This window comes from Amphiura filiformis, chromosome 11 (genome assembly GCF_039555335.1).
Source record: "Amphiura filiformis chromosome 11, Afil_fr2py, whole genome shotgun sequence".
NCBI classification, from domain to species: Eukaryota; Metazoa; Echinodermata; class Ophiuroidea; order Amphilepidida; family Amphiuridae; genus Amphiura; species Amphiura filiformis.
Genome location: NC_092638.1, coordinates 65,488,921 through 65,504,877, shown reverse-complemented (window position 1 = coordinate 65,504,877; position 15,957 = coordinate 65,488,921).

The following is a 15,957-nucleotide window of genomic DNA, read 5'->3' as shown; positions in this document are numbered from 1 at the left end:
TGTTTTACTGATAATTACCCGATAATTATAATATAAGCAAAGTTTAATTATTAGCTTAGTTGAAATAATCAGTGATATATTTTTGGTCATTCCTCGTATTCTCACCTTCAATTCTAAAACCATCTGATTCATGTGCCCCAATAAAGAATGTGTGTGTGTCCCCCTGGTCTGGATCTTGCACTGTCAACACCCCTACCACTGTATCAGGCTCTGCATGCTCTCTAACAACGCTTGAAGATAGTATAATCCCAGTGGGAGCTTCCTCTGCGTCTGTAAGCTTAACATGAAGTGTGCGCTGTAGAGTCTTCAATCCGCTATCTGTAGAAATCACAGTGACATCAACGACAGGGCTAGATTCGTAGTCGAAACACAACACGTCGTATACGAGAAGGGTCGATCCGGATATATTAAAACAAGCGCTGTTTTTACCAGTGAGGGCGTAGGTATGCGAGTCCCATGTGTCTTCATCTTCTGTTATTATCTCACCGATAATCGTTCCTCTAATGGTGCCACTATCACTGGTGGCTTCTGGGATAGTATCTGTTGCCAAGGAGATGTCCGTCGGTGGGTCGTTACGATCGTACAGCTGGATATTCAAAGTGGCCGTGTTTGTTAAAGGAGGTTGCCCGTTGTCTGTGACAAGTACTGTTATGAAATAATTAAGCCTGGCTTCAAAATTGACCTTCCTGGCTAAGATTATAATATCATCCTCAAGATCAAAGATTCCATCGGCACTGTTCAAAAGGGCAAAGGTCGGGTCGGCTGGGTCATTATCAGGGTCACTTGCTTGTAGACGCCCTACCATGTCATCTGGTTTAGCATGCTCACTGATAAAGGTGTTAGTGAGTGTGGGTGGTGATGGTTGTTCGTTGACGTTAAGAATGACAATGGTGAGGTCAGAGGTCATAGAGAGTGGGGGCGTTCCATTGTCTGTAGAGGTGATGGAGATGGCGTATGTAGCAGATGACTCAAAGTTCAGCGGTACTATAATGAAATGAAAAGAATGCAAGGTATTGTCAATTCAAATAACGTTTACAATTTTAAGAGGAAAATGATACTTTGGCATATATGGTGAAGTTGGCAAAACCCCTTCACATAAATATAAGCAGGCAAAAAAAAACCACAGCAATTTACACATACACCCCCTCTTGCATTACACATGTACATCCATATCAAAAGGATGAACTTGTCGGCTGCTACATTTATCTATTTTTACATAATAGATAGGAATAAATACCAGACTCATCTCAAGTGGAGATATCTTCAAATCACCCCAATTCACATCATGGTTTAGGAATGCATTCCTAAGCCAAGTGACTTGGGGATGATTTGAAGTGACCTCCACTTGAGATGAGTCTGGTATTTATTCTTAGCTATTATGTAAAAAAAGATGCATGTAGAGGCTGATACAAGTATCCTTTTGATATGGATGTACACATATTTCCAAAGATCTGATAATGACAATAATTTCCTGTTTGCCTCGCAAAATTAGTAATACAGAAAAAGTCCTCACAAGATTAACACACACAGGACAGTAAGGGGGAAGTAGGGTATAAGACTCTGATTTTGATGTTTTCAGAGAAATTTCATTTTGAAGACATGTTCTCAAATACACCCACTTACACCTACACATGCACAAACAAACACTCATATTCATCCCAAGACGGACGCAAACACACAAACAAACCTTTTGTTCTGAGCGTGTTATCCTGGTCATTAATAACAAATGTCTCCAAAGCTCCTGAAGTCAACGTATATGTAAATGTTTGTGTAGTATCACTGTCTATAGTGTTCAAAGTCCCTACAATAGCTCCAATCTGGGCATCCTCTGGAATAGTGTTGGAAGACAGATAAACCCGGATAGGAGGTTGATTCTCATCTTCAGAGGTTGGAGTTGATGTGATGCACTCTGCTGTAGCTGTTGACCATATACCGTTGCTTTGGCATGTGATGACTGGGTTGCCTATTAATTGACCTATACAATGAGAATATTACACAACATAATTATTGGAGGCATTATGTCTAATATACAGTAAGCCAAAGAATTAAGGTACCAGTTATGTTCACCCCCTGTATATCCTAAACAAAGACATATGTCATATTAAATTGGAACCAGCAGCCAATACATGTAGCTGCATCTTTTAGTAGGGATGACCATGAAAATTTGAAGTTCCTCCTGTATTGTAGAATCATACCTTATATTAAAGAGCTCATTAAATGGAGCATTTCAGTCTTTAAATGACCTCAATAGGATAAATGGTTCTGAAGTTATGGCCAATTTTATATGCATGTTTTGAATAGGCAGTTTGGACAGATTATGGACACCAAGGAAAAATGGCACAAAATTTAATAATTTCCAGTTTCAAATTCATTATTTTCAAAAAACACCTGTTCAGTAACCTTTGAAAATGGATTACATGATTTATACAAATACTGACAAGAAGAAATCATTTATAAATACAGGTTTTCATAAATGCATTTGGAGATCTGGTCTTATGAAATTGCCTTTTTGTTCTAGATTTCTTTGTACAAATCCAAGATGGCAGTCATGGAAGAAAAATTATGAACAAATTTGACCAAAAAATGTATCACCAAATTGTGACAACTTGTTATTTAAGTCACAAAACATGTAATAAAGTTGATTTGAAGTGACGATTTTTTGTGTGAGGTTTACGAATTTTGCATCCAAGGCCCAAAAAAGTCCAAAAAAAGCAAAATTCGGAAACCTTGCATAAAAATTTGTCACTACAGATCAACTTAATTACATGTTTTTCTACTTAAATAACAAGTTGTCAAAATTTGGTGATACATTTTTTACACATGAGACTCATCCATGTGCTAAGTTTCTCATGGGGTGTTAGACATGAACTATGTGACTGTTAATGACCGCTAGCTGCAGTGAAATCTACAGTATATCTGCATCAAAATTTGATTTTACTGCAAATTTTCTCTATATTCCAAGTTATATTGGATGAGTCAAGTTTTGTATATTATAATAATAATATTGAACCAATTTCATGTGCAATGTTAAGATATTACCATGGTCATTGCAGAGTACATTATGCATGTAGGCCTACGGTACTGCATAATTCTGAATCTGATTAAAAAGAGGGTCTAAATTTCATCATCCAATATGCACCCCTAAATAGTAATGAAATTTTATGAAATTGCACATGGAATTAGATAAATATATATATTATAGTATACAAAAAGTTTACTCACCTAATATATCTTGGAATTTGGAGAAAATTTACAGTAAAATCACTCTTTTAATACAAATAACCTGTAGATTTCACTTTAGCTAGCTGTGGACGAAAAATTATGAGCAGTTGAAAGCATAAACTTAGCTTTACCATAGGGGGACATCTTGTCAGCTGATTGGCCAAGTTATAGATATATTAATTTATATTTAGGGGTGCATATTGGGACTTTTTCAAAACATGTTTTTGCCTATCTGACAAAAAGCCTGATAATAATACTACTGATGCATTGGGTGTGCAATCAAGCCTAGATCCATTGGTCAATGCAGTGAGATAGTCTCTGCATGGACAGCCCCATTGAAATTGTGTGTGTGGTCAGTGTTGCATGTTAAACACAAAAGATGTCCAAATGAGTTAGCTGTTGTGCTGGTCATCCCTACTTTTAGCTCAAATTTAAGACCTCATTTGTTGAAATTGTTCAAGAAATAAAGACACGACTATCCAAAAACCCAATGGAGATGCCAATTTAAAAGTTGCAATTTGCTCCATACTTGCCCTATTGATTTGTACACAAGAGAACCAGCGCCGTGCTTCCATTGATTAGCATGTTAAAACAGGCGTTGTGCTTTCATTGATTAGAACTCAAAAGTGCAACTTTTGATTATGTTTCTTCATTAGGTTTTTAGATCACCGTTTCTTTAATTCTCAACCAATTTCAACAAATAAGGTCTTAAATCAGAGCTAATGAGTATAGGTAGTGGCTGCTTATTTTAATTTTGATAAATTTGTAGTTGTTGAGGATATACAGGGGTGAACATAACTGGTACCTTAATTATTTGGCTTACTCTATCTACAGCTTTATCTCACAATGCAGTGGTATCAATTTCAGAGCATTGGGCTATTCCCCACACCCCCTATGGAAGACATGACCTTGATCTTCCACACAGGGAGTGTATTTCAAATGTAGTCATGTAACTCCAATCGAAAAGCTTTGTTGCTAAAGTAAATCTTTCACAAAGGATTACTTCTTCAAATACCTCTTATTCAGAATTTTTGAGGGCTGTGCTGACACACAGGTAATTTTCAGAATGATCATGGGTACCCACTGACAGGCCTGGAAAAAATAAGCAATTTGACAATCTCCTTGCCAGGAAATTTGGTCATTTGGAGGGAAATTTTGCTTTTCTGGATAAAGAAATACATAAGAAATGGTGGGAAATCCTGCTAAGTTGGAGGGAAATTTATCTCTCTTGCCGGAAAATAAACATGTTTTCCAGGCCTTCCCACTAGAATAATTTTGGTGTGAAAGATCCAGTAGGTCACTGAACATCACATCTGGAACACATGATTGACTAACATATTTATGAGATCAGCAACAATGGACCCATTTTACTTGCTTAGAATCGTCGCTAAGCACCTTGATTGTGAAAATGAATTAATTTGGTAATTGCTTGCTTGACACTCAATCGCTCTAAAATTATATCGAATGCGTCAATTTCTTGGTAACAAGGGATCATCTAGAGTATGTATAACAAATTGGAATAAACACATGATATGGGCCATAAATCACAAATAAAGGAAAGCTGGCACATCACATCGATTTAACCTTATTACTACAGTAATGGCAAAGCTAAGAAAAAATATTATTTGGTGGTCCTCAACCAGCTGGCCACCAAAATTAATTCATTAATTTTGAAATAATTATTTTGTTAACTTCATGTGTTTTTCTGACAGGTTTTCCGATTCATTAGTCATTCGCTCTGTGTGCTGGCCATAGGCTTCAACATAAAAAATGTGAGTTTCTCAAAATATCAAGAGCTATTTTAAGAACTACTGAACCAATACTAGGCTTGTTTGTACAACCTCAATACCACCTTGATGCATGTTGTAAAATATTTGTGAAAAAAAATTGGAAAAAAAATTGAAAGAAAATGTTTTTGAAAAATATAAATTTTTTTTGAAAATCAAAATTTAAGAAAATATATATGCAAATTAGATCATTATCATAATAACAAATATGCAAATTATACCCTATCCCCAAAAAGCATGTGTTTCTGACAGTAGCCTACCAATCTTAGAATATCTAAAGTCCGTCACCTTATTCATTCCAGTGCTACAATATCCGGCCGGACTGCAAGAAAACAGTATGCCTCGCAGTGGAGGCATAAAAATACATACTGACATACTTACCCAGAGCAAAAGTAAGAGGGCAACAAAACCACATTTATTTTATCAGGGCCCCTGTGGAAAGCAGTGCTTGCACTGATCAGGGTTTACCCTCGTTAAAGATGTCATTAAATAAATAAAAATAAATAAAATTATCAAAACCATTAGATTTTTAATTATCCTAATAATTGATGCACTAACCTTGGTCACATGACAGACTACATGTGTTACCATAGTTACTGCCATGGCAATTCAGAGAGAATCCTGGGATGGATGGCGGTTGGCCACAGTTGACGACAGAGCAGGTGCGCTGGTCACTATTGAGATGGAATCCGGCTAAACATGAGCAGATGTGAGAACCTGAAACGATATTGAAATTAAATGATTGGTAGGGTTAAAGGTCAATCACTTTAGGTCTCATGTGACTAATATGGGGCATATCCAGTCATGGAGCCAATAGTAGCATATAATCTGGAACACAAGCATCACCATACATCATTCTATGCATTGTTTAAACATCAGACCCGCTATATAGATGAGTTGACTTCTGATGCCTGGCAGTATGCGCACGCATCATCTTAATTTCCATTGTTTATTGCCTGGCAGTATGCACGAGCATCATATTTTGTTCAGGGCTCGTATTTTTAAAACTCCCGCCACATCACAACAGGGGCTATTTTAGGAGAAAAAAGTCACTGCACGTTGGCAATGTAAAGTCTCGGTTATCAACTAGTGGCGACGAGCTTGCGGGGAGGGGTGTACCTAGGGAACCCCCATCCCAAATCACAAAAGGCTAAAAAGGTCCACTTTGCGAGCGTAGCGATTAAAAAACATGTTTTTTATGCTTTTTGGTCCAAAAAGGTTCAAATTTGCCCATTTGCGAGCGTAGCAAGTGGCAGGTTCTTTATGCTTTCTTGATCAAAAAAAGTGCAAAATTTTGGAAAAAGGTCCAAAAATGTCCCCTTTTTAAAATCAGCCCCCAAAATAAAACCTGGCTACGCCCCTGGTTGGAGGGGACTCCCCCTCGAGTTTTGGAGATTTTTAAAACTTAGTGATTCATTTTTGACCGTATTAGTTTGGACACTTGACACTTTCGAATTATAAAGGCAAGCAATCTGCAAACAAACCTGCAAAACACTCGTTTACTTTTATTTTGTTACTTTTTGAACACAGTAAAAAATATCCCCCACGAAATGAGTATGAACAATTTTCCACTTTCACTAAAAAAATCACCCTAACATTGAATTTTAAAAAAGCAACTTTGCCAATTGCCCATCAAAATGTTGGGTTTTTTTTGGGGGGGTGGGGGGGGGGGTTACTGCAGTCCAACGCTTTGCTCACTTGTAGCATTTATATAGGACTATTTTTATTGGCAAGTTATAAATGTTGCGAGCTCCAACGGGTAGGGTCCAGGGATCCACCTTAGATCCCCTGGTGGAGTTGATGGTCAACGCCCCCCAGCGGGGCCCAGGATAGAGCACAAGCTCACAAGTTTTATATCAAGGCATAGGACCGGAGAGCTTCCCGAGCACTCATATTCATGATTTATATAACTTAGAAAGGATGGATCTAAAGTTTCTGATTTTTGAAGAAGTTTGAGATGAACAAAAAACACCACATTTTATAAGAGGTAAGAATTACGAAGTCGGTTCGCTGACCTGCGCAGAGCACGAAAAATTTCGTTTTAATGCTAAAATGAGCTAAAAATTGGGTTAATCTCCCTCTTCTCCTTTGCCCGGGCGTAGATTTCTTTGTGACATGGGGGGAAGGGGTTGGGAAAAATGTCTTAAAGTATAGTGAATCCCGTACCTTTTGGCAACATAATAAGTTATGGTGCACATGCGCGAGAAGCGTACACATTTTTTTATTGTAGTATTGAAGCTAAAATGTTCAAATAAGCCCATGATGCAAAAGTGGAAAAAATCGTGAGACAAGCAAAAAACTTGGTGCTTTTTATGATAAAATGGCCAAGTGACAATACTAGTGGTTTGCAAACTATAATGTATGCCCGAGCCCTTTGAAGAGGAAAGGGGTGATGAGATTTTGCCTGAAAGTGACCATATTGTAGGTGCTATTAATGCATCTCTATTGAGTTTTTCTAATTGCATAGAAATATTTTAAGCACGGATTTTGAATTCTCACTGCACGGAATTTCAATCTCACTGCACAAACGTGCCAGGAGGCACGTTAAAATAGCCCCTGCATCACAATAAGGCTATTGAACAGTGTAGTGGTAATGGGGTTCACTCAAGCATATCGATATACCAGTCCCTTGCCTTTGTTGATAAACAATCTCATCTAAAGGGTCTATGGTTTAACTTACATTGCGGATTGATACATGATATAGAATGACGGGCAAAACCTAGTGCCCTTCGCATATTGCGTGACGTGACGGATACACACTTAAGTGATTTTACATCGTAAGTAAGTTGGTAGTTTTTGATGAGTGCAATAACAAAAACAAAAACATTTTCGTCTATTCCTGGTTGAAGTATAATGTCAAAATGGTCCACTATCATGTGACACATTCAAATGACACCTTACATTCCTTGAGTACACTAATGTGATATTTAGTCCACACCAAATAATCGTGTGATCGACTCTTTTTTATGCTCATTCACCTGTGTAAAAACGGTCTTGAGCACATAAAATAGGGAAAGGTTTGTCTCAAAGCTTGTGCGCACATTTGTAAAATCGCACAATTTGAAAAAAAAGTTACTTTTTATTTAAAAAAAACAATTTTCCCGAACAAATTCGGCGAAAATCTGTTTTTTTCTCAAAATACCATAAAAATACCAAGTCAGGAATTAAAAAAAATGCATTTCGCATTTTGTTTTTGGCCTAATGCAGAAAATAAAAATAATAAATGTCTGGAAGTTAACTGCTGTGACAAATTACTTACTTTTCTATATCAAAAATATTAAAACTGCAGATGAGTGCAAAATAAGATTTTTATAACCCATACTTGCATGGAAACATTGAAATTTTTGGATTTTGACCATGTTTTTCAAATATTTAAAGTTGTATCTCTTGCCAAAAAGATATAAATAAAGATACAAAATTACTCAGTGGTCCTGAAAAATACTGAAAAATTGAACTGGGAAAATTTTTTTATTTCCATTTTTGTGTAATCAAATTACAGTAGTATTATGGAATGGATCAAAACAAATCAACAAACAAACAAATAAACAAGGTCAACAATCTTGCAGGGAAAAATCAGAAAGAATAGATGTAAGAAATTTCACTGATTAATATGCCAGTTGGGCATGGTAAAGATGATTAATCATTATAGAGAAGGTATTACACTTGTTATTGAATAGGCTGATATTGAATAGGCTAAGAGAATTTCACAGCTAATAATGTGCACACAACGAAGCCTATAGAGTGTATGCAATAAACCAACCGGAATGGTATAACAATTGAAATGGCAGCCATGCTGGAGGACAGTTCTAAGCAGAATGGTCGAATGCAGACCCGTCAGATAACGCTTTTCAATGGGAAATGAACTTTGCTGCTTGGATGATGTCACAATGAGGTTAGCATTAATATTCCGTATTGAAAAGCGTGTTCCGGCAGATCTGCACTCGACCAGCCTCTAAGATAGCTTAAGATGACAGAGGGACAGGTCTCTAGATCGATTCCACAACCATTCATACCTAGTACCTATCACACGTTTTATTGTACTATCATGCGAATTTTCCCGTGGTACCTTATGGAGGACAGAATTTTATTTAAATGAGGATGACTCTGTTAGACCAAAAAAAAAAGGTTTGTCTCATTTGAAGCTCACGAGTAGTTTGAAAACAAATGCGAAATGCGATTTTTTTTCCTGACTTTTTTTATGGTATTTTGAGAGAAAAAGTCTTGCCGAATTTTTCCGGAAAAAACTAAAATACTTTTTTTTAAATAAAAAAAATTCCGCATTTCTTTTTTTGTCAAATTGCGCAATTTTACAAATGCATGCGCAAGCTTTGATACAAACCTTTTTTTTTGGCCTTATGCGTGACGTTGTATTGCATACCCTCTATATAATGCAAATAAATCGAGTACTGCAGGGGAAAAGCAGTGAAGCAGATCACTTCTTGTGATCAAGCCTCTGTGGAAGGAGGTAAAAGGTAATGTATGGGAGTATGACTTGGTTTTGGCAAGCATAATCTTCTCAATGAATGCATGTACCAAGGGTTGAGAACCAGAAAGCCGTAACTCACAATGAAAACCATTGGGAATTAAGGTTCCTAACCCATGACATTACGAACAAAATGGTCTCATTTTCATTTCAAGGTCATTAAATGAATGAACAATCATAGGGAGGTCAAAGAACTGTCCTAATGCGGCCCATACACACAATCAATTTGATTGATCCCTATTGGAGACCCTAGATGCAGGATTTGATACAAAATAATATTTCTCTTCAATATTATTATTGAAGAGATCTTTTGATTTTAGCTAAAGTCGTGCCATGCAGTAATTGGAACGGCTGTATTTCCCGGGCTGTGGTTCTAGTCACAAAACAAACAAAATCTTGCAATATATTAGAGAGGAGCCCAAAGCAAGCAAAATGGGATGGATTATGTTGGCAATTTATTGTTGAGTTGCAATGACTATAATATTCAAAACTAGCGGGATACCCGCGCTTCGCGCGGGTCCCCGCTAGATGAGTAAATGGGAGCGATCACTAAAACAGGAGGAATTACTGAAAAGGTAGAATCATTGAAAAGGTAAATTTTAGTTTTCTAAACCTGTTCCTTCTTGCATTTCCATTTAGCTTCTTTCTTTCTTTCTTTTCAGTTTCTTCTACATGGGTCTAGTTTGTTCCCATTAAAAATTGCTATTTAGCTTGGGATTTTCTGTTTCCATGTTATTTATTTATTTAGGCCTAACCGCATTCCCATTATTTTCTAAATCTGATGTCCTTTATTACGTTTCCCTTTTAGCTTCTTTTTTATGCTGATTAGCTTGTGATTTCCGTTATTTATGTTAATATATTTAATTCTGTTTTCATTATTTTGGCTTCATTTTTCTTATATTTTCTGATTAGTTTTTAATTTTAGCTTTTTTTTCTTACGCTTCCTGATTAGTTTCTTTCTTTCCTTCTTTATTTTGCTCCCGCTTCATTTAGTAACCTGTATAATACCCGTATCTTTTTTGTCTTCCCTTTCTTTTCTTTTTTTATTCATTTTATTCTTTCTTTCTTTTCAGTTTCTTCTACATAAATTTATTTTGTTCCAATAGATATATGCTGCTTAGCTTGTGATTTTCCGGGTCCATGTTATTTATTTATTGAAACCCGTTCATATGCATTATTTTATAAATCTACCCTTACTTAGATTTGTCCTTTTAGCTTTAGGGTTTTTTTTTCTATTATTTTGTTCCCATTTTTCATATTTCCTGCTTATAAGTTATAGCTTGTGATTTCCGCTTTGTATTTAATTCTGTTCTCATTATTTTAGCTTCCTTTTTCATGAATTATTTATTTATTTATTTATTCTTTCATTTTTTTAGGTTCCTTCCTGCCTCCCGTATCCTTACGATTTTTATCATTTTGGTAATCTCTTAACCAAACCCATTACCCCTTTTGTCCTACTTTCTTTTCTTTTCTGGTACGGAAAGTTGGCCTATGCATATGCGCCTTCCTTTTATTTATATAGATTTATTTATTTATTTACTCTAATCCACAACCCTGTACCCATAACCCATCCATAGTAGGCCTACCTTTTCAGTTTTGTCCTACTTTCTTTTCTTTTCTATTTCTCATTATTTTAGCTTCCTTTTTTCATGAATTATTTATTTATTTATTTATTCTTTCATTTTTTAGGTTCCTTCCTGCCTCCCGTATCCTTACGATTTTTATCATTTTGGTAATCTCTAACCAAACCCATTACCCCTTTTTGTCCTACTTTCTTTTCTTTTCTGGTACGGAAAGTTGGCCTATGCATATGCGTCTTCCTTTTATTTATATAGATTTATTTATTTATTTACTCTAATCCACAACCCTGTACCCATAACCCATCCATAGTAGGCCTACCTTTTCAGTTTTGTCCTACTTTCTTTTCTTTTCTATTTCTCTGGCACGGAAAGTTGGCCTATGCATATGCGACCGTAAGTGCGTAGAAGTCACATCCCTTGTACGCCAACGCACTAACACCAACGCGCTGCCAGTTAGTTACGGTACACGCTACCACTGAGTTTTGACACTAAAAAGGCCCGGGAAAAACAAATTCCGGTTTTAACCATATTTGTTGACCGTTTTCAACCAAATAAAGTGCAATGCATTTCCGTGATATATTCCTCAGTCAATCTCCGGACGATTCATAGGCCTAGAATAAATAATGAAATTGTACACTGACTGTCTGCACCCCGGTCTCCACGCAGGCACTATCACCACTCTAGACTACCAGACCACTGTTTCCTACGTTACCTTAGTGATGACGCAAAGACCTGATTCACGCGTCGTAGCCTTAATTTCTTGGCTGCCAACCTTGATGCAGTGGCGGTAAATGGGGCGCGTAGATCTGCGTAGGGACGAAAAGCTCGTAAGATCATTATTAAATTATGCGCTATTGTGCATCTAGATAGCCTGACTCATTTCTTGGCCACCTCACAGTTGGCAGAAAACGGGCAATGTTGCTCTGCGTATGGTTTTTAATGGAAATATTATTACGCTGTTCACACTGTCCTTATTACCCACAATGCCACTGCGATCGATTTTGCATAGCAACACGACAGTTTTTTATGTTATTCTCTTAGTTACCACCAATTTTTGCAAAAATGAACCTCAGATGGTTTAATGGCAATATGTACCCGATCAATGTACCAATAAATCAGAGCTGAAAGTGAAATCATCTCTGAGTCTATTCGCGCACAAGATTTAGCGACTTCCTTTTATTTATATAGATTTTTGCTGTTTTAACGGTTGAAATCTGAATTTTAAGTTCAAAGTTTCAAGCTCTGTTTAACTTAAGAAAAAAGCGCTGGCAGAATTTCAAAATCGCTGGGATAAAATGTTAATATTAACCCCCTTTCCAAAAATATCAACTCAAATATGACTGTGTTCTATTATTGAGTAAATTTTTGTACTCGGACTCTCAGAGTGTCACTAGTCATGTGCATGGCCAGTTAGTGCTATGTGAGCAATATGGCACAGTTCAAGTGCATTGAGGTATGATGTCATTCTCCGAAAAAGGTTAATACCGATTTGGGAGATGACAGTAATCAGTCAACATTAATATCTCACAGCATTTCCGGTATTCAGTCTTCCGGTGACCCTTAAGCCAGCCCCGGGGTACTCAGTACAAATGACCATACGGGACGTGCATAAATATGGGTAGCATTTTCAGCCTTTTGGTATATCAATGACCCCTTTTTCAAAGCCTATTTTGGTATATGAATGGGTCCTTTTTTCAAAATTTTCTCAATTTTTTCGGAAAAATAGCCCAATTTTTCCTTAATCTAGCCAAAATTTTCAAATTCTCAGCGGCACGTCCCTACCAAAACCAAACTTGAGTACCCCCGGGAGCCAGCCCTGGCCATACACTGCAAGATGCTCTGCTCAGATCACTTCACGGATTCTACATCAACCTCCATCTCCAAATAGAAATACTACTGCAGATCAGAATGGAATTTCCAATATAACTGTTAAGCTTACCTATGATGTTAGTACATCGTTGGTCACAATTGTGCTGCTGCTGATCACACTCATTGATATCCACACAAGATATACCATCAGAAGCTGCCGTGAATCCTGCATGACATTCACATCTGAAACAAGAAATAGAACCAAGGCTATGACAGGGAAAACTTTCTGCTTAAGAATCCCCATAAAATCCCTAACATTTGGTACAAAGTGCATAAATCGCAAACTTGGCACAGCACGGGGCAAAGCATGCTGATACCTGGGTGCTAACTTGGACAAGTTCACACCAGGAACATCACACCATTTTCCATTGATTCCATAAAGACTAAAAATGGGATTTCCTAAATGTAAACGCACATCTCTTTATTTGATCTTCATTAACTTATGAAGATGGAATAAGAGCATCATTCCGTAAACATGATCAAGTGAGTGCTTAACCCTTACTGAACCAGGTCTCACTAAATATCACTATTAAAACCACTGCTTGTGCATGCATTGCATGTGATGTGATGACGCAATCAGCCTAAGTCATATATACCCAGAGAATCGCTGGCCGGGCAAGCATCATCTGTGTGGCTACAGGTCTGTGATCTTCTGCGTGGCATGCGAGGGGACCCAGGTTCGAATCCCGGGGGTACCAAGTGACTTCTTTGTTCATCGTCTCTCATATTTCGTTTCTTCTTACCCTTCTGATAGCCAAAAAACCTTGTGTCCAGTTAGGGTTATTTGAATGAAGCCATTTTGAAATGTGAATACATGCTTTATTCAGTTAAGAAAAGAACTGTGGACTACTGATACAGCCCTTCATTGGTACATTACCTATGGCTTCCTGGTGTATTGAAACACATCTGACTACATCTACTCCCACCTGACACACATTCATCTACATCGTCACAAGTGTTGGATATGGCACTGTAATGGTATCCCTGCAACGTTAAAAAAGAAGTTATCAACAATGGTTTAAACTGACAGGAGGCATAATCTCAGTGTAGTATGTCCAAAGTCTGTAGTCTTATTAGTAAAAGTGTGTTGAGCTGACTTCAAAAGAGAATTTCCTTTCCAATTATGCTGGTTTCATACTTTTGTGCCGCTCGCCGCTCAGCGGAATGACGCATGAGCTATGCAGACAAACGGACACAATCAAGGCTTATGAATGGCTGATACGTCATGTCGCTTGCTGCAGCAGCATGAAAGTCTGACAGGGGCATTACACTGATTCTTTGTACATCTTGCTTTTATGCGTCCAAAGAGAGGTCAATATAGAGGTAGTGTGCTAGGTCAAGAGGTTGAGAGTGGTCAAGAGAAAGGTTGAAAAGGTCAAGAGATGTTGAGAAAGAGGTGGAGGGAGAGAGGGTTGAGAGATGGCGTGAGGGAGGGAGTTGGGAGGGAGGGGAGGAGGGAGGGAGGGAGGGAGGAGATTAGGAGATCAAGAGAGATCTAGAGGGAGAGGTTGAGGTGAAGAGAGATATTGATGGAGAGAGAGTGACTGAGGTTGAAAGAGACAAAGCAAGACAGGAAGATGGACACTGTGGAGAAAGGAAGTGGAGAAAATGATTAAATTTTGAATAGAGACAAAGGAATTTTTATTTTTACTATTCTCTACCATGTGATATATGACTTGTTTACACAATCAGTTTTGTGTACTGTGTGGTATATTAGGCCCTACACTCATAATGCGCTATATACGCACAGCTAGTGAGCACCTCGACAAGCATACTCTGTGATGACGTAGACGCTTGTGTCTACCATGCAATCAATGAAATTCAGCGCCTATAACCTAATCCACAGCTAATCGGTAATACGACTATGAAATCCTCCTAATGACAGGAACTAGAGAGCAAACAACAGGATTTTGTGTTTTCACTATCCTCTACCATGTGATAGATGACAGGCAGGTCCAATATTAGTATTTTGAGTAGTGGATGCCAGTGCAATTCTTTGTCAGTTAAATATACTTCAAATAACTAAAGCTAGTTTTATTTGGGAAAAATTAAGTTAGTGTCATGTACACTCTCCTTATTCTAAATTGAGCACAACTTACAATGCACTACATACGCGCATCTAGTGCGTACATCAACAAGCATGATCTGCAATGACGCAGACTCTGTCTACCGTGTGATATATGACAAATTATACCGAAAACCTCCAAATGATTTGTCACCCAATGCTTACCTGAGGGCAGTGGCATGTGTATGCTCCAATGGCATTTGCACAGTACCCATCATGTGGGCATGGGTACTGCTGACATTCATCGATATCAATACATTGGTGACGGTCAGTAGTGGTCAGTCTCAGACCGGCTGGACAGGAGCAATAGTAGCCAGTGTCTGTGTTATGGCAGGTGTACTGGCAGCCTCCGTTGTTAGTATGGCACTCATTCAGATCTGGACAGGATAGAAAGGGAATAACCCCATGAGAACTACCTGATGATTGGCCAAAAAGAAGTTTTTATTATCAATTTGACCAATCAGCAACATTGTTAGAATAATTTCACCACACAAAAGAATGGGGTGATTTACTTGCTAAGCTCCATTCTGATTGGTGATTAAAGTGAAGATATCATGTAATTGAGAGGCAATGTTAGATCGGCAGGTAGTGCTCATGGGGTTAAAACAGTTTTCAAAATATCAGCAGAGACTACTATAGACTATTCAAAGCTGAAGACACTGTGCTTGTATGCTTTTAACTCTGGCATATGAGGGCCAATCAACGATAATTTGTGTCTAACAATTACACCAGCATTGCATTACATGTGATATAGCATTGTGTGTCTCTACATTTACATGAGAGACCATAAAAATATGCAGTATGTATGTAGCAGTTTCATCTTGGGCATTTCACAGAATGATAGGCCCTCGTAATGGGTGATGTTGGGATGTGTTACTGTAGATTTCCTTTTGGATTTTTTTAATTTGATATATTCTTGGTTCTGATCCCCAGTAAGCAGCAGCACTTTGA